At 47.2% G+C, this 19,613-nt stretch overlaps 1 long non-coding RNA gene across 1 annotated transcript; it reads right to left on the reverse strand.

The window, feature by feature from the left end:
* Window positions 1-2,345: 2,345 nt before the first annotated feature.
* Window positions 2,346-5,228, reverse strand: LOC144141303 (uncharacterized). Its single transcript, XR_013316520.1, has 2 exons — window positions 5,103-5,228; window positions 2,346-3,743 (listed from the first exon to the last, which is right to left on the reverse strand). It is a non-coding gene; the product is annotated as an uncharacterized LOC144141303 (long non-coding RNA).
* Between the last annotated feature and the right edge of the window lie 14,385 nt (window positions 5,229-19,613).

A 19,613-nucleotide genomic window follows, 5' to 3' on the forward strand; every position in this document is an offset into this window, starting at 1 on the left:
AATAGCCGAGTGGCCGGCAACAACGTAAACCAGCCATGAAATCAGGTAGTGTGTGTAGTGTTGCAGAAACCACTCCATACATGCTGCAAGATTAAGTCCCTCAATAAGCTTTACAGCCAACCCGCAAGTCCCATATGTTCGTATGCCGTCAGGTCCAGCATAGGTTTTCCCGGAAATATGAATTGTTTCGGGCCATTTGACACCAACTGGGGCGCTATTCCAGAAGGCCCAAGTTTCTCCTACTCCCGAGTTTCCAGCTGCTTGGGTTATGAAAGTAGAGATAGTGGAACATTCGATACACCTCGAGCGAAACCGCCGGAATCGGGCGCAGCACGCCTGTCATATTCAGCGCGCTGTATTGGGGCCGCTTACGTTGATACAGTACGGCTTGTGCTATCTTCCGCATGTAGCACCATCTGAAATCGATCTGCAATACTCATTCCCTAGCATGAACTAGATAACCCCGCTGGTACTTTGAAATCGCCAGCCTGGTTGTTGGCCACGCCCGACGTGGGGCGGTCCGTTTTTCTCAGTGTTCTGTTCGTCCACTGAATTATGTTTGCTACTTGGCCTGAGGGTAGTCCCAGTGCATCTCTGCGCAAGCACAAACCACGTAATATAGGGGTCCGCTGTAGCGAACAGAACGCACCCTGCTACCGACCATGGCTTTTGTTCACGGCTTGCTCGAGTGTGCACGGCGGGTGCTTATCAGAAATCGTCCCGTGTTAACATAGAGTTTCTTAGTAAGTGTACTAGAGAGGAAACTGCGCCTTGTGAGCCATGTCTTCGTGGGGGTTCAGGGGAAGACTCCCGTTTTTGGCTTGGGCTTGGCATGACAATTGGATTCTTAAGCGGTTTTGGGGATTTGCTTTCTTCACTATGCATCAACACGTTTACGAGCTACAAGGAAGCCGAAATCCTACCTGCTCTGTGGTAGCCGTGTTCAGTGAAACAGCAGGCAGTGCGTGATCGCACCTGACGTTGCTCATGCCGCAGTCGAAGGACGCATGACTAAGCGGGTAATATGTCGCCGCGGAATTTGTAGCCGACGAAAAGAAGAAACAAAACGTACTTCGACGAAGACAAGATACGACCACGGGGATACGACAGATACGGGTGCTTGTATGCGTCCTATCTTGTCATTGTGCACGACTGTATAAAGCCACGCTTTCTTTTTTCTTGTTCAGATAGTTGGAGGTAGGTGCACCGGTTCACCACGAAGGCAACGTTTTAAGAGGCAGGCTAAAAAACTGTCCAAACTCTTCAAGCAACTTATTATTTGCAATAATGGTAAAATAATAAAATCAGAGTCTTTAATGAGTTCCAACCCCCAAATATTAACCTTGTTCGTAACTACAACCTTCGCCTGCGGAATAGCAGGCACAACCGTTCCAGCAAAAATACGCTTTACTTCCTTTTTTCTTAGTTTTAAAACAGCCTTTTTTTATTTTACACTTACATAATTGCATTCTTTTCTTCGCGTTTTTGTGGCACTTTGTTTAAATTTGCGGTCACTAAAACGTTTCAACCCAAGCCAATGATGAAACTACGGCGAGCGCAATGTATTGACGACACAGACGGCCTTGGTGTGAACCGCATAGATGCAGCGCCAGATTCCTCTCTAGTGTATATTGCAAAAAAAACTCTATGAGTGTTAAGAGCGCGTTTGAGCATTGGCGAGCGTGTTTTAGACGTTGAAGTTGGGTAATTTGTCATCGACGGTGTTTTTACGGTGCATGAAGAAGGCTCCCTTGGTAAAATTGTGTCGTCTTGGCCTCTCCTATCGGCTCGTACAATAGGGGGTATTCACGTGACGTCACCGGCAGCGCAGCAGCCGGTGGAAGCCATCTTGTTGTACTACTGGTAGCGCCACAGCGCGGACCGCCGCATTGGCCGCCTTTGCGCCTCGCTATCAGGCAACGATCACGAGACCTGAGCATAGAGAAAGAAATACTGGTAAGAGTGGACACTCCCATAGAGCCCTGCGGCCGAATGACTGTACTGTAGTGTAGCGCACCGAGCGGACGGAGAGCCAAACTACTAACCATACTTTCGTGCGTCCACTTTCGGTTTCGGTTTCGCGGACACCGATTTTGGCGGGTAGTTTGAAAGACTGGAAAGCGCTGCTCACAGCGACGGGCATCGGCACGGTATTCGGACGCTTTCATGCAATAATTAGTGTTTATTTGAATATATCATTCTCAGGCTTAGTGCCCGTATGCTTTTACAAAAAAAAAAACCGTTTTCTGAAAACGTGAAATTGCAATTTACAGTACCACTCACACTTGGTTAACAATTCTGTCGCGTGTTCACATGTTGCCGAGCCACATAAAAGAGACACACCATAAATGAAGAAATATTTATTGCATGGCACTAAACGGAACAAGTTCAAATTGTCATCATTCTTTGCAACACACATATAATAATAAACAGTGAGCAATACACAACAGAGACAATACACAGTAGTGAGAGGAAAATACGTTTCCAGGTATGAAAAAAAATGCACAAGTAAAGGTATCACAACCACACAAAGGATTTTTTCTCCACGGTAATTGAAAATGCAGAAAACCCAGAAACTCAGCCATCCACAGGTTTACTTGTATCTACGACACCCTCAGACTCTGTGCGCTGTTGCAGTCATAGAAAAATAGCAACCATAACATAATCTAGACACTCGGATACTTGCAACTGTTTACAACCACTATCTCCGCAGATAATTTTCTTAGTCTGGCAATTTCTCCAGTTAGGATGTGAAAGAAGGGAAAAACTTTGGCTTTGATGGCCTCGCTTATTTGATGAACGCTAATGAGATCTATTGCCTCGGGGCAACTTCAAATCAGTAGCAGTAATTGAACAGAAATCCCATTTATGTGGAGATGCACACGCAAAAGGTTAAGAGGAAAAAAATCCCCTTCCTATTGGTTCCTTGCAAGGGTGCATTTTCCCAAGAAGCCGGGTTACCTTCCGAAAGCGTTGCCTTCCCAGTAAAGGCAAAGGGCCAGGCGGGGATATTTTAGGTATGCGCACGTAGTCAACCGACAGGTTCCAGGCTCGATTAAGGCACACAAATTCATGCCTTCCGCTGTCAATACGAACAGTCTAATATAAGAAACAGGGAAGCAGTATATGCTTCTCGTGTATGAGACAAATGTGGCACATTACAGAATCCCATAAGCATTTGACAACGTAGGTCCCAACATGGTTCTCTTCATCTAGGCCAGCCCGACAACAGGCAGCACGTATGGTGACAAACGACATTTAGCATGACCTCTTACCCTGGCAGTCTTCATAATGTAAAAGGGTTTTTGTGAATGTACTGTTTTCACAATATTACAACTAGCAGTTACAATAACTTGCGAGTGGAGTTTGGAGACTGTATACGCTGTTGTTAGTGGTTTTAATGATATGAGGCATGTCAGTGATAAAAAACCGTTTGTTCCTCGAGTCAACGATAGTCTTTTCAGTGGTCACGCCTTATTGAGTGCCGAGACTTGCGTTAGATTTTAGGTGCTAATGGCAAGGTTCAATAGATGGAATACAGTTGCGGTATCCATCAGAAGCATCAATAAGGTAGCAAGAAGCATTGCAGGCAGTCATCAATACAACTGAATAACTCTGGGAGAACAGTTGGCACGGCCACTTTTGTGAGTCCTGTGAGGGCACGATTCATGAAGTGCTTGCACCATGTTTGGTATGACGAATGCAGCTGGCTGGTTGGCTCTGTCTTGAGGGCACCTGTCGACCTGCACAGGTGATAGGTGTACACAAACTACTTGCAATGACAGATAATATGCGAATAGTCGGTAAATTTCACTGCAACTAGTATTCAAGTATTGCCTCCAGTGCATGCCACCTATTTAAAACACAAGTTCTCTTATTCTATTCAGCAATCATGCGGTCAAGCTATTAGCAACACTTAAAATATGGGTCTTTGTAATTTCGCAACACTGGTTATGCACATTCTTAATGCAATTCACCTATTGTTTGGGTTAACAAGAATGATAACGCTGCTCACATAGCCTGAATCCCTTTGTCTTTTTTTGTAAAATCAGGACAAAGAGCGAGAGCGAGCTGAACGTTAAACAAACCTGTTGCCCCACGGGCTCGCGAAAGAAACGCATCCCGAGAACGCGCACCTGGCGAAAGTATATTTGGGCGCTGTGTGGGCACCATGGCAAGCAGCAGTGAGCGTCGTACTGAGTACTACTGACCGCCAAAGGCCATGCCTTAAAAAGATATGACAAGAAACACACAGTTCCGACTGAATAGGTGCAATCTGCGCAATACGTGTTTAATGAAACAAGCCAAAATATGACCAGAGAAAAGAGAGCAAACGCTTGAAAAAAGGGCAAGTGTAGAACAGTTGTATGCAATGCCTGCGATACCGGAATTGATATACGATGTAGAACGAAGACCAAATTTGAAGGTTTCAATGCACTGCGCACTCACCCCGCCTCGAGCAAAGCTGTTATCTGCCGACGAAAGACGCGTTTTTACCGTACCTGGCGCGCCAAATCGAAGCGACGAGCGCGCGTTATCGGCGTCGGCGAGCGGGTTCGCTTTGTACGCAGGCAGCTTGGTATGCACCCATGTGTAAAACGTACGATGAGTGTACGGCTGCTGGTTATGCCCAGATAAGCCAAATTAATGCAGATATGGCTACTTCGCCGTGTACGTTAGCCCGGACGGATTTGCAGCGCATCACGGCCATAATAGCAGTAACAGTTGGCCAAGCTAGCAATGGCTAGCTAGTATAATACAACGCGGCCTGCGGCTCACGTAATTCAGTGCAGCGACAGCGAACAACGCCTGCTTCGCCTACGGACCGCCGGCCGGCCGGCCACTTCCGCAACTCACAGCCGTAGTTTGCGGCACGTAAACGCTACGTGCGACGACGGGTGCGTACCGCTGACATCCCTCAGCGCTAGATAAAACGGCACAACCAGCCTAAAATACCATTAAAAATACTTCAAATACTTATCTTAAAGACGGAGCACTAGCTATGCCTGATTCCCTGAGGTACGCAGTGCTCGCAGCGTTTGCGGTACAATGAAACGTAAATATGATACGCCACACCAGCACTTTAAAAAAGAAAGTCTCACCTTTCGTTCAGGATGCAAAACCGATGTCGCAAATAAAGCGCTAGGCGTTTCCTTCTCAACAACAGAGGTTAGCACGAGGCTGCAGAAACGCACGTGCAAACGCTGCCGAAAGAGCCAAATGGCGGCTTGCGCTTGCGGCTTGGCCAGGCTTGGCGCAAAGAAGCCACAAAAATCTACATTGACAGCCATTCAACTTATTACACAAATAAAAATGTGTAGTCTAATGTGTAACAAAATTTTAAAAGTATAATATTGTGTGTTAGCTTAATTTTAAATATATAGTTTTTTACCACTTGCGCCGACTGCCGGACGGCGCACGAGTCAGGCCACTCGGCCGCGATAAGCCCGTGTGTCCACTCTTCTAATTTTTTTATTTCTCTATGACCTGAGCGCCGATTTTGCGGGACGAGTTTCTTTTATCGACAGCGCCGTTCACGTGTCTCATGAGTGTTTGTTTCCGGCTGTTTCATTTGATGTTAACGTGAATGTGATGGCAGCGTCGAGGAGCCGCGTCGATAAGACAACCTACGCTTCGTCTCTACGCGGCGACGACCGTCGCCGCTACGAAGAAAAACTCGCCCGGTGTGGCTGTGACCCGCTACAGTTGCCGGCAGCGGAGTGCGTTCATGGATGCAGTGAGTGGCCCGACGTGGATTTCAACGATATTTACGAGTACCTCGTCACACGGACAAGCTTTCTGACAAGACAGCAAATCAAAAACAAGAAAAGCTTGGAGGCTTACAACTTTGTCGTCAGTGGGTGGGTGAAGGAGCCCTACGTCAAGCCTGTGTACACGGATGAAGTGATAGTTGTTGGGGAGGTTAATCACTCGCAAAGTCTGTCGCTAGGACCGCTGACCGCTTGGCTTCTCATGAAAGCCGATGGTCGCGTTGTACATGGACACTGTTTGTGCATGGCTGGCCTCGGTGAGACGTGCTCGCACATCGCGGCTCTTTTGTTTTACATGCAGTTGCGGCTAGAGGTCGAGAAAGCGAAGTCGTGCACTGACGTTAGCAACAAATGGTTGCCGGCGCACAAACGCAAGGTGGTGCCGTCGCCGATCGCCGAGATGAATTTTTCATCCGCGCAGATGCGTCGCCGTCAACTGATGTCGGGAATTTCAAGTACAGTGCAGCAAGTGCCAAGAGACAAGGCGCCCCCGCCAACTACTGAAGAACTAAACGGGCTCTTTGACAGCCTAATCTCCAGTGGATTACGCCCTGCTGCAGCCGCTACAAACCCGAGGTACAGTGACCTGTACGTTTCAGCGACGGCCCAGTGCAACGCAGCGCACTTGCTTGACTTGTACAGTCCCAGCGCATCAAGTTTCGACAAACCTTCTCTCACAGAAAAGTGCCGGTCGATCACCTTGCAAATAACGGAAGCCGCAATTTCTGAAATTGAAGAACGCACAAGAAAACAAGCGTCCACACCAAGGTGGTTTCAGTTCAGGGCTGGCCGCATCACAGCGTCAAATCTAAAAGCTGTCTGCACCACTAATGTTACAGACCCATCGGTGAGCTTGATTAAGAAGATCTGCTATCCAGACAACAAACTCAACACTGCAGCGGTGAAGTATGACAGAAACAATGAAGCGGCAGCGTTGGAAAGCTACAAGTCTCTCGCCGCTCAGCATCACACTAATGTAAGGTTTTCTGAAGTAGGTTTAGTGCTGTCAAGAGAGGAGCCATATTTCAGTGCAACACCTGATCATCTAGTGGAGTGCGAATGTTGTGGAAAGGGCACGGTGGAAGTCAAGTGCCCCTACACTGTGCGAGAAACGTGCCTCCGGGATCTTCTGTCGCAGACGAAAAGCCATATCGTGGAAGCTGATGGCAGCCTTGTGTTAAAAGAAGACGATGAATACTTTTACCAAGTTCAAGGACAGATGTTTGCGTGCAACGTTGAATACGCAGATTTTGTGCTCTGGAAAGAAGGAGAAATCAATGTAGAAAGGGTACGCCGAAACAACACCTTTCTAGAAAATGCACTAAAGAAGGCAAGAACATTTTTCTACAACGTTATCTTGTTGGAGCTAGTTGGCCACTGGTTCACCCGGATGAGAGAAGCCGCAGAGGCGTTGCAGGAGAGTTTGGAAGACTGAAACTCAGTGGCCCAATTATAATGGCTCAACCATAAAGTCTGTTTTCGCCATTTATCGAGGTCTGGGCTGAAGTAACATCTGCATGCACCAGCATGATTTCATGAGGCAAGAAGACAAGCTTGCAGCAGTGTTATGCGCCGTCGCAACACGTGACATAGAGGTGACTACACTACTTTGAAGTGGTACGCTTGCAAGCTACAAGCAGTGTTTAGTGTGAAATGAAGGTTGCAGCAGTGTCATAATTTATCAACGCAGTGTGGAGCACCATCATGCACAAACTATCACAAATGTATGAGTGGATTCTTGTGAACACGACTTCATAGAAAACATGACACCAACGTTGCGTGTGGCCTAGGAACAAGGCAGGCACCCTTTGACGTAGGTAACAAATGTTATAAAGCAAAGCGCAATGTTCGAGTGGGCTTTATTATGCAGGTTTTGTGCTGTTTTATTTCTGATAATTGTGCTTTCTGCCAAGTAAAGTGTCTATCCAGCTTAAATAGAAAAGGTACCTCTATTTTGTGTGTAATCATGTTTGTGTTGACCAAGCTTACTGGTGTGAAAAATTTTTGTTACTTTAAAGTGTTATCTGTAACCCTTGACTGACTTCATTGAATGATTTTTCCCTTGCACCCCTTCTTTCTTTGTGTATTACGTAATATGCAGCAGCATGATTTTTGTCTTTACCGTGCGAGTACTTGGAAAAGTAACGCCTCTTGGAGTTATGGAAAAAAACATACACCAGTTCAACAGGCACAGGGGAAACAAACAAACAGGAATCAGTTTATTCGTTGTCCCAAGTTCTGCAAAGTGGCTGATGCTTTTTTTAAAACTGTGGTAAAGATTAGTGCTCCACTATAGCTTTTCTAGTTTGTCAAGGTAGCAAAATGCAGGTTAACATCTGAAAAAAAAAAACTCATTTCTTTCACAGCAGGTTTGCGTGCACAAAACCTGTGTAAATACAAAGCCTCACAGTGAACTGTCATGAATGCACTTCTTCAGAGAACGGCCGAAGCACTCAGTATGAAACATGCTTTTGCAATGACGATGCCCAGTTCGGTTGTCAGAAAAATAATGCTCCTTTCAGTTTTGTAGTTGAAGTGCAAGGGAAAACACCAGGCAAAGGAAATTCAAACATGGTGCCTCTTTGTTGCCTAGGTCTCCAGTTCTGGCTGAAAATCCCATCGAAGTTATATCGCATACTAGTTGAAGAATCCATAGTAGCATTGTTAACGTGTGACCAGTGGTGTCATTAGGCAACGTGCAAAAATTGTGTGAGCCACGAATTTACATGTTTACATTGAAACTTCAAGAAAGCGTGCACTTAAATTTCATGCATTGTTATGCATTTTTTACGTGTGACTCAAGAGTGAAATGCAGCCTGTATTAAGCAAACGTAAATTCTAAATTTTATAGTGAGCCTCGTACTAAGTAGCAACATATTAGTAGCACAAGAAATTTAGGCCTTTTGTGAGACTGCAAGATTTTATTGCTAGCCGACACATAAAATACACACAGCTTGTAAAATGCACTATGTTCTGTTCTAGAGACATTTCATATGCAATGTGCTTGTTATACAGAAGAAAAAGAAAGCTGGCACAAATGATTGCACTTTTTACCGGTGTCGGCACCAAGATGTGCGACCAATGAGCACAAGTGACAAGTTGTTAGAGACTAATCCATGGGCACCACAGAGTTGCATAAATTGGTCAGCGCACAGCAAACAACTGCAATTTTGTCAATCGGTGTTTCTCCATGGCAAGACACAGTCAACAGTTCAACTGGCAGGCAACTTTTAAGTATCAAAAACTTGTTTCTTAGCAACCCGATCACTCTCTCAACATGTATTCGGACATTGGCTAGCTCTCTGGTACGCTCAACTTCGCTAGCACTCAGTTGGCGCTTTCCCTTTGTAAAAGGGGGAATGTAGAGTTTCGCACAGCATAATCCGACACTTTCTCAAATCAAGAAGCCTCGGTCAGCCAGTACAATGTCATCGTACTCCAAGTTTCTCAGCACGCCACAGTCCTCTGTGATAAACTTGTCACTACTTCTACCGCCATAGGCCTTAGATATAAAAATGATGTTTCCTTGTGGGCAGATGCCAATCAGAAACTTTATGGTGTTATGGTGCTTGTACTGGGACCAGGTGCCAGCGCGTGTGTCGAGTGCACTTGGCCTGTCCGAGAACACCTCAAAGCAGTCTAGAATGACTCGCACCTTCCTACCAAAGTTCCGCATAAATGCCAGTGGCATGGTTTTCATAACCTGTTCCTTATCAGGCCATTGAATAAGTGGTCCTAATCGGTCGAAGCAGGCATCCAGCCATTTTTCACACGTTCGAGACACTGTTGCCTGTGAAACGTTGAACCTGTACGCAATATCCTGTAAACAAAGTCCAAGCCGTATGCGCATCAGAAAAACCATCATCTCCTCAAACTTGCTTAGCACGTTGTTGCTCGAGTGTGCCACATATGGCTCCACAATTTTGAAAACGGACATCAGCGCTAAAAATGACGGAAGGCCTGTGTAGAATGACACTTTGTCATCTTTGTGCTGCAGTGTCTGCTCAGTGAACCGGCTGCTCTCTACGGCGTGTCGAAGTTCATAAAGCTCGTGATTGCGAATAACGAGCTCGTCTTCCATCCTTCTGATGTCAGCACCGGTCAGATCAGTCTGGCACCCTGCAACAGCAAAGTGCAGAAGGAGACATCTCTGTGGAAATCATTCTCACATAGACGCCCATTAACTAGATCCGCACACTTCATAAAAAAGCCATTTAGTAAATTAAAAGTGGCTTAGCACAAGTACTTTGAATGCTAAGCATACACTACCACTCAATACCACTTTCAACACTGAAGAATTCATCACAAGGCCTGTCACGAACAATCTTCAAAGCACATACTTTCTTTCTTATATTTATTCTCACCCCCTTTCCAGGTCATCCATTAATCAAGTGAGACCACACGGCCTCCTTTTGCAGATTAAGGTGGATACTTCAGTAAGCTATTCTTAAGACGAACTCGAAGGGGACGTGAAAGCTTCTTCGTATTGTAAGAAATTCGTCTTAAGTGTACGTTTTTTGCATTGCGCCCATCACGAAAGAATAAAAATTTTGTTTATCTTAACCATAAAATTCGTCCCAACCGATTTTGTCTTAATAAGGGTCGACTGCATTTTCTTCATCCACATTTTCACATATTGCAAATCTACTCGCCCACAGTGATAACAATGGAAGAACTAATTACTGGCAATTAAGTACATCATGTTATGATTTACTGTGTAGCTTATACTTCAACTATTTTGCTTGGTCAACCAGTTTGAGCTTAAGGCAGAAAAACAGGGCAGGCACCTCGCAGGTGTCGTGAAATAACCCCCCTCCCCCCCCCCCCCCTACCCGAGACTTCGTTACGGTAATTCCCTGTGAGGCCACATGCACGCTTTTAATTTCCAGTTTCCACGTATGTGAACACTCTATGCATCAATAAACTCTACGTGAACTCCAAGACGGCCGTCATGATACGCGTGCCGTATTCTTGAAGCTCAACAAAATCAGACGTGAAATTTGCGTACACGCTCGCCGGCGCGCGGCCCGAACTCTCACTCCCTCCCCCGCGGTTCTAAGTTTCATTGTGGCACCGTTTCCTGCGCTTGCATATTATTTTATCCCCGGTCCACTTAATAAATTCTCACCTCCTGCGTCCTCATCTCTTGCCTAGTTTTCTTCCGGCACAACTCCACCAGCGCCCGGTCGACGCGTACGCTGTCGGGCCGGCGAGTGACGCCTGATTTTGTTGTCGAGCTTCAAGAGAAGGGCACGCATATCACGATGGCCGTCTAACTCGCCGGTCTCCCGAGCACGGTAGCTGCGAGGCGCACTGCAGGGCTAGCTATCAGGTGTTTTACTCGTTTCAGGCTTGGGTCAGCGCTGGAACCTAGCTGGCGTCACCTGGTGATGTTCTACGGCTGCTTCAGCAACTGTAACTCAGTAACATCGCTTACGCTCACGAGTGTAAAAACGCGATGAAAAAGCAATGCTTCAAAACAGGCACCTACCTTGATCGATACCTGCCGTATCGTAAACGGGTGACAACTCGTCAGCGCTGACGGCCACTGAAAAAAAGAACGGTTCACTTTTCACACATTTCCAAATGCAAATTTTCGCGTACTACGTTATCGCACCTTGCGGGGCTGCCACGTCGATTGGAGGTGGGGCTGTTTGGTGAGTGGCACGCGCGGCCAATCGTCGTCTCTTCTCGCGTTCGTAGCGGGCTTCACTGTTTTTGTCAACAGTGTCGCCGTAGCCCAAATGGAGACTCGGCGCCCAGTCTGGATTGCACTCATCGAAAAGGTGTGACGGCGACCCTGCATGATCGAACAGTTCGCGTGCTAAGTGTAAACAACTGCGGCAATCGATTGTACTAGCCGCGGCGCTATGCTACTCAAATAAACGTTGCCTCTTACCTGTAACGAAATGCCGGGAGCAGACTTTATATTTGTCCAGGTCAGGATCGAGGTCTTGACGATTTATCCGAGCCACCCATTCGCGCCGACGCCGTTCTGAAAGCTCCTTCGTTTTTGCGCACTCGTTCAGGCGCACTTTGGGTAACTTGAAAAAGTGAACATCCGGCTTGTTGCTTCGTAGCTTTTGTTCCTTCGTCTGAGACCTTTCGGTGCACCCGATGATAGCGCAGGCCACCATAGTGACCAGCAACACACAATCACGACACCTCTTGTAACAAAGTTGGTTGTTTCCTCGAGAGCCGGAGTGACAGGAACGGGTCAGCTGCGCGCGAACGTACTGCCCGCAAGGATGCCCGTCCGTACGTAGTACAAAAAGATGGCGGCCACTCCCAGAATGCACCGCTCCTGTGACGTGGGTGAATACCCCCTATAGTGAACTCCAGTTCGGACCGAGCACCCCCGCGAGTGTGGCACCATTGGCTGACGGTTGCCTGCGGACTTCATTTTTGCTTTGTGCTAAGTTCTTGTCGTTGCTAGTGGGCATGAAATTACGACTTCGTGGCTACGACGCTACGCCGACACGAAGTGGACGCAATGGGTGGGTGTAGCTTCGGTTGTTACGCCACGCCCAGGAATGGGCTGGGTTTGTTTGACTGACATTAGAACTCGGAGAAAACTCAGGCATGGCTTTGTACGGCTGAGCTGAACTCGGTAAGCCCGTGGTGCCCGTTGCTGCGGAGTGGCTTTTTTTTAAAATTGTCGCCGTAGCAGGCATATTTCTACCCGAACAGGTGTTTTAAACGAAGGAGGAATTTGGAGCTCGTTTTTAGCTCTCGAAAAATGTTTTGCATTGGTTGTACATTCGTCTGGTGACAGCCCCCCCCCCGTTTGCGACAACTTAGAGGTGGCTTTCGCTGCATGACCATCTAGGAGCAAGTGTAGTGTGCGTTGCGGTTTTACGCGGCGGGCAGCTTTTACAGAAGCGATGGTGGCGACCGCACCATCCACCGCCACCAGTCGACTGTAAGCGGGTGTGTGCCAATATAATCAGTGGAGACGTGTTTCCAAGACCTCGCATTTCTTTTAGGTGGTTTGGCGGACATGGCTTCCGCAGGTTGCTACCGCCCGTCTAACCGTCTGAAGCCGGAGGATGCGCTTGAGTTATCGTGTGCTCGCGAAACAGCTTCGAGCGAAACGTAGCATGACTGTGCGTTTTATCATCAGCGCGGCAGATAGAGTCCCTCGAGGAGTTGCGTTACGCGGATTTCTTGAGGAAAGGTTACTGGCAGGACAGCTTATACGTATTGCATATACCGTCAAGGAGACAGTCGACGCACCGATAGCCGGTTGAGGTGGTTTATTCGAAGGGATGAAGTCAATAGGAACGCAGGTCCGAGCGTTGAGTTAACCCAGCTCGTTTCTCGCGCACGCACCTTATGGGGTTCATCCTCTTCCCCTGACACGTCTTTGGCGCATATCCTCGCGTTTGGATTGGACATTGGACATAATCCCACCTACCTCTTCCACATGGTTGGTGCTGGTGCGGGACATAACCCCGATAGCTTGATGGCCTGTTGCGTCTGTTCATTATCCTTGCTACAATACAATTAACGGCGCGTGCCTATTGTCAGAGGCGATATTTACACATTTCAGCGGGTTTCGTTCCGCGTCACCGTCATATGGTAGGAAGCAGAGCTTGGAAAACTACTAAAGGGGAGAAGCTAAGAATTAAAGTAACCGCGTGGCACCAGGGGGAGGGTAAGCGGAAGTGGGAAGTGCGCGAAAGACGAGAGAGATATGAGGGGATTGAACTCTATGAAAAAAAAAAAAAAACTACTGTGGAGAGCTTCTTCGAATAAAAGCGCTAAAGAGCAAAATAAAATAAAGCAAACAAATCTGAAAAGTTGTTGTCCTTGTTGCTATTCCTTCCTTCGTAACACAAGACTGCTGGGGGGATTGGGCCCCAATTGGGAGCTTTGAGGAACTAACGTGCCCGGTTCGCAAAATAATAACACTGTGAATATTAAAAGTAACACTTGTAGAATAGTGCGCGCAGAGTGAAGCCTGAACGTGATGTCACGGTAGTAGGACAGGTGCACACCCCCCTCGCAGAACCCCGATTCTAGGGAGGCTGGGGCGTGTTCCAGTCTTCTTGTACACTCAGACGAACCAATGAAATAGAAGAAACTTACGCAAGCACGTAATTGCAGAAAAGAAGCCGTTTAAATTAATCCGAACCAAAAGACAAAGAAACGAAAGCGAGGAAAAAGGCGCAAGTAAAATGTATTAGAAAAGAAGCTGTCAATACGTATCGGCAGGCTTTAGCCTTTTTTAAAAGCACGTAGGCAGACTGGACCACGCCGAGAAAATTTTGTGTCGAAAAGCGGAGGGTTTCGATAACCTAATACGAGCAGCAACTGTTTTGTATGTGGCGCGCTTACACCACCCGGTTTCTTTTTTTTTTGCCAGTCGGCCATAGTCACGTGATTGCACTGTCTGCCACCAATGGCACAAACTACTTCTTAGGACAAAAAATTTCCAACAAGAAGCTCATATGAGCGCCTGGAATAAAAAATAAAATGAACTTTGTGGCGAAAAAGAGATTAATAAATTAAAAGTACAATAAAATAAAGTAGTAGTATTTGCTTACCCCCAGTAGCCACGAGTGCAGCAGTGGAACGAGAGACCGCCGTGAAAGATCCGCCACTCCCTAGTCGCGCATCCTTGGAGTGCGCTGCCCTGGGCCGATTACACCACCTCATAGTAAGCAAATAGCATGAATCGTATTTTTAAAGCGTTTTAACCCTGCCCCGAAATATTATCATGAACTTATTATTATCACCCCAGCTCCGCCTTGCGCGAGTTTCGTTCAAACTCGGGCTTTCTGGGATAGCACCCCTGGCCGGAAAATTAAAGGATTGCATCTTTACTCATGTTATTAGAAAAAGTGCTTATGAGAAACAATGTTTTTGGCACATTATTTCCAGCGCTTTTCTTGGGAAGTATCACGTCGAACCTATTATACCTATTACTGTCACAACGCTCAATTGGTCTCGTAACTATTGATATGTTTCTCGCTCTCTGGGCGGATGCATGCGACTTATCGGACTGTGCTCGCTAGCGGCCTGGGGACCCAAAACGGGCGTGCGATCGCGCTGACGCCTATACGCCTCGAGCTTCGCGATCGCTGCGCCGCCTGCCGCCGCTTCTCCGCGGCGTTGACGGGATGTGCGCTGCGTGGCTGATAGGGGCTCGTGCAGTGTTTTGGTTCTGTTTCGCTTCTTTTTGCCTTTCCGCGCCCTACAAAAACTTGTTATGGCGACGTCTATAAGCAAATAGTACATTTAGGTCACTTAAAAAGCAGCTGCGTCTTCGTAGAGCACGCGATCGCCTGCAAGAGCTACCTGGGGACGCGGTTCTGCGCGCATCGTCACCGCTCTTCCGGGCGTCGGCGACGGTAGCAGCATATCACCCCTGTCACCTCCAAATACGTCAGGCACAAATGAATTGTACTGTCGGCTCGTTTAGACCTGATACTGGCACAGTGAGAGGTTGGCTTCATTTTGCAGCGTGGACAACGAATGCGGCTTCGTTTCGAATATATACGTCGCAGAAAAATGTGTTTCGGGGATGTGATTAGCCAATCCCGGACAATAACTTATGCCTTTTATAAGAATATAAACCATGCGAAAATGTTAAGTATATTCGTTAAATATGTGCCCACACACACCTTATAGCAAGAACCAAGGCAATCTAATATGAAACCACGGAAAAATACATGCTGTGCAAGTGCGGAAGAAACATAATAGCTCTAACGGAAAGGAAAAAAAAATACAGTGCAGCTTCTGACATGCTAAAGACGTTCGTAGAAACTTAAGCCAGGTAGGGTTCATCACACCAACGTACTATATGCGAAATGCACTGCTATTTCGCGAGACATAGGTGGGGGGTAGGGGAGGGGGACGCTGTGTACAAATGCAGAGCGGAATCAAGCATTGAACGTTTTAGTAATCACACACACAAATCTCGCCTTCACTATCGTTTTGTTTTCGACTTAAACGAACAGCTGATCGTCTGGCGGACGCATTTTTGGAAGTATACAGTCCACAAGCGATGAAAGGTGCCGTTAGAAGAGTGTGGTATTAAATAAGGCCTTCTGATTTCAGTTTGTGCTTTATTCTTCAGGCTCCCTGTGCCATGTGACGATATTTCGAAGAAGAGTTTCGTCGAGGATGCCGATTATATTCAAAGCCCATCTGCGCGCTGCTTGCAGAGGATATATGTTGCGGATGAATGTTTGCCGGCGCTCACCTTACGACAAGACGACTCTTTGTTGTGTGCTGATCCCCGAATACAATTCTGCATTATCTATGCTACTTACGTTGAATATTCCCGAAATTAACACACACTGGCTTGTAAATGGTGGTGATCAATATCTGAGGTATATTATTGGCAAAAGTAACTGGAGTGCTGTCAGGTATGAGTGTTCCGCTGAATATGTAAGCGCACAAAACTGATTTACACCCGTAGCATGAACATCTGAGTAACCGGTGGTTACGGAGACAGTGCTAGTAAATTCAGGGCAGTGTAACTACAATCAGGTTCATGCATACGCCGGTTCCGCGACGCTGGCCTGTGACACACACCAGACCGAATATACCACACTAAGGTCGCGTCAGAAACATGTACACTCTCGTAAACACACCCCATTTGCGAACAGAGTGACTGCTCCACATAACCATTGATTTCCAACGCCCGCAAACGCTAAATCTCAGTCGTGAACATGCCGCAAAAGCAGCGGCGGCAGTGGGGAGCTGGACGGAGACTCCCGCGTCTGCTTTCGAAACGGGCCGCTAGGGGGATTTCAGTGGCGCCCCTACAGGCCGCGCTCGAGGCGTATAGAGCTTTCTTGTCGCCAGCGATCACTCGAATGGCCCGCAACCGCCCAATGGAGGCCTCATACGCGGTAATACATGCATTCGTGCGTTAACGCTTAGTACCTCTAAAGAAAACACATCTGCCGGGACCCGACCACAAGAACCGCTCTTTTCCTTCGGCGACCGCCCACGCCAACGAAAACCTTCTGCGCGCTACCGTTGATTAGCGACGCGGTCTTGGTCGATGGGGCCTCGCAACCGGTGCGCCGACGAGAAGAGAGAGAGAAAACATCTTTATTTGTCCTGCAAACGCGACGCGGCCTCACGTCGTGTCAGCCGGCCAATCGGCTTCCGTCACCTACTCATGCCTTCACTGCTGGCAATTTGAAGCCCACGACGACATACCCAACCCGTCTGTGCCCCAGCGGCTATGATCTTTATGTCCCCTCGTGTACGCAATACTGTCTCCGTTTTCCCCCTCCTGCCGCTGAGAACAAAGTGAAGGCGCCCGCCGAGCGTTGTATTCGGCGCCCAGTATTTGCAGTGAGTTTACCCCGGCGTGCAACCTTTAGTTCTCAAGGGTTTCAGGGTCACTCGCTGCTTGTTTAGGATTCGATGCCTTTCCTGACTAGGGAACTTCACTAGAGAGTTTCCCTCTTCCTAGGGAGAGGGAAACCCTCAGAGAAAGAGCCGGTATAAAAACGGAGGTGGGGCTGAAATCGCTGAGGCCGTCAGGGCATGTGGCGGTGGGTTCATCGCATAATGAGGTAGGAAGTCCAAACTCGCTGTATGTAATAAGAGGCGAAATTGGGGTGGCATGTTTCGCGAGCGTGGCAAAAAGTTTCCCATTTCACCGTTGATAGGACACACTTGGTGTATTCATGACGGTTTCCCGCACTAAGTCTTTTCGCATTCCAGGGAATGAGTACGTGCCCGTATACTTTGATAAACTGATATTTTGATAAATTATGAACCTTACTAAGGTGAAGAAACTTAGTAAGGTTTATAAAGTACCTACCACCCAACACTAGCGCTAATGAGATCCGTATTTTGGCTTACGACGCTTCGGTCGAGCGCTTCGGCGACTTTGTTTCCCCGGATCTGCAAAGTGCATATGTGTATGCGCCCAGCAAGTCTGCAGAAAATATAAGGTCAGTTCAGTGCGAAGAAGAGTTACGGAAGGTAATTTCGGTAATAAGGAACTAACATCGGCGAATACTTTTGTGTAGAGCGTAAAGAAAAAAGTACGGCAGGCACTATTCACGCAGTGCGAAATCGTAGTCGCAGCTAGACCCACATTTGCGGTCGTGTTTTCTGCCCGAAGCAGCGGTAATCAGCTATCGGGTGGGGTGGGGGGGGGGCTTTATGAAACCTTACGGCGCAAGGTTATGCAGGAAATGTTCACTTTACTAAACAGGTTTTCTCTAAACCAGGTAGGAAACATTTATGTAACACAAAGGGTGGGCCTGCATCTAGTATACAGGTTATTTCCCCATTATACTCGTGTCATGGCGCAATGCATGACTTGAACCATCGCGCGCACTCCGTGAACGCTGCGGGTTCAAATCCTAGCAGGGTTTTTTTTGCCGCCAAGCACATGACAATTTCACCACACTGCACCAAACCTGCAGCACGCGCGCACAGGGTAGCGGCCCACTGAACCGTAACAACTCTAGCTAGCAAAAGGTGGGCCTCGTGAATGTGTTGTTGTTTTCGCCTTGAAAACGCGTGTTATTGATATGCAACCAAGTTGTGCATGTTAATTACAGAAGTAGCAAAGCATGCTAGGGTAACAGTGAATATCTAGGGTGTGCAAGGGCAAATAAGAAAACAAGAGGGAACAACAAAACGACGTAAAAGGGAAAACATCATGGGGATTGTAATAAGAGGACCCAATCGTACTATTGGAAGCCTACAGGATTAATGGGAATGGGATAATGTGCAATTATAACATGGGTGATTGAAGACTTTCACTTGTAGTAAAAGTGACAAAAACAAAGCAATGAAAAAAAAGATAATGATCATGCTAATTTAGACAGAGTCGCCTCACTGGGCACATGTCTACGTGTCTGTGTGATCTATGGCGATAGATTGTGAAGCGTTTACTTCCACGTCAGCTGTGAAACATGGTTGCCCAGGGTAGTACTCGTCAGAAGGAGATGCAAGGGAGCATAAAATGCCACACGGAGAACAAAGAGGCAGGCGCTCGCTTTTGTTAAACCTACAAACAGCCGCCACTACCGCAACCGCTACGACGCGAAGATTACACGCCAGGCATATAGCCCTCTAGTGACGAAGGTATTGTCACCGCAGGAGGTCACGTAATCCCAACAGCCGTGCCATTAGACGCGGAGGGTCCCATAACTTGAAATAAAATGTAATGGTTTTGTAGGCAGTCAATAGGCCCTAAGCACAGCTCCGAAGGCTGCGATTTACGCGTGCGATCGGTGGAGTACTGTCTAAGGAACGTCCTACTGGAAAAGTGATTTGAAAGAGAGAGAGGGAGAGATGGAGATAGATAGATAGATAGATAGATAGATAGATAGATAGATAGATAGATAGATAGAGAGAGAGAGAGAGAGAGAGAGAGAGGAGGGGAGAGGGGGAGAGAGAGAGAGAGTAGACGTTTATTGGAAAGTAGAAGAGGTCGGCCTGCGAAGCTAATCTTGGGCCTGCTAGTTCCCAGCAAAAAGAGAGAGGAATGAATATGTAAGTTCCGAGAAATGAAAATGAAATCGACAAGTGAACTACATACAAGCAGTAATACTAATGAATATCTGGCATACAACGATAATTATTAGGTTGACTTAAAGGGACACTGAAGTGAATTTGTCGAGCTCCCGTTTTTGTTTGCACTGCGTAGACTGGTTAAAATTAGCACACTTTTCATCGTTTATCAGGTTGACAAGTCGGTAATTATTTTACAAAGCGCGAAAGAAGAAAAACTACCATGCGCGGTTTGCGGTGGCCGCACCTACTAAATGCTGTGACGACGGGAGGAGACGCACCGTGATAGGCGATGTCCAAGGTTCGCATTCAAACAAGTTTCGGTTTCGGTTCTGTAAA

The sequence above is a fragment of the Haemaphysalis longicornis genome, unplaced genomic scaffold, assembly GCF_048455015.1.
Source record: "Haemaphysalis longicornis isolate Haplotype H1 unplaced genomic scaffold, Haemaphysalis longicornis Haplotype H1 scaffold_1, whole genome shotgun sequence".
NCBI lineage: Eukaryota > Metazoa > Arthropoda > Arachnida > Ixodida > Ixodidae > Haemaphysalis > Haemaphysalis longicornis.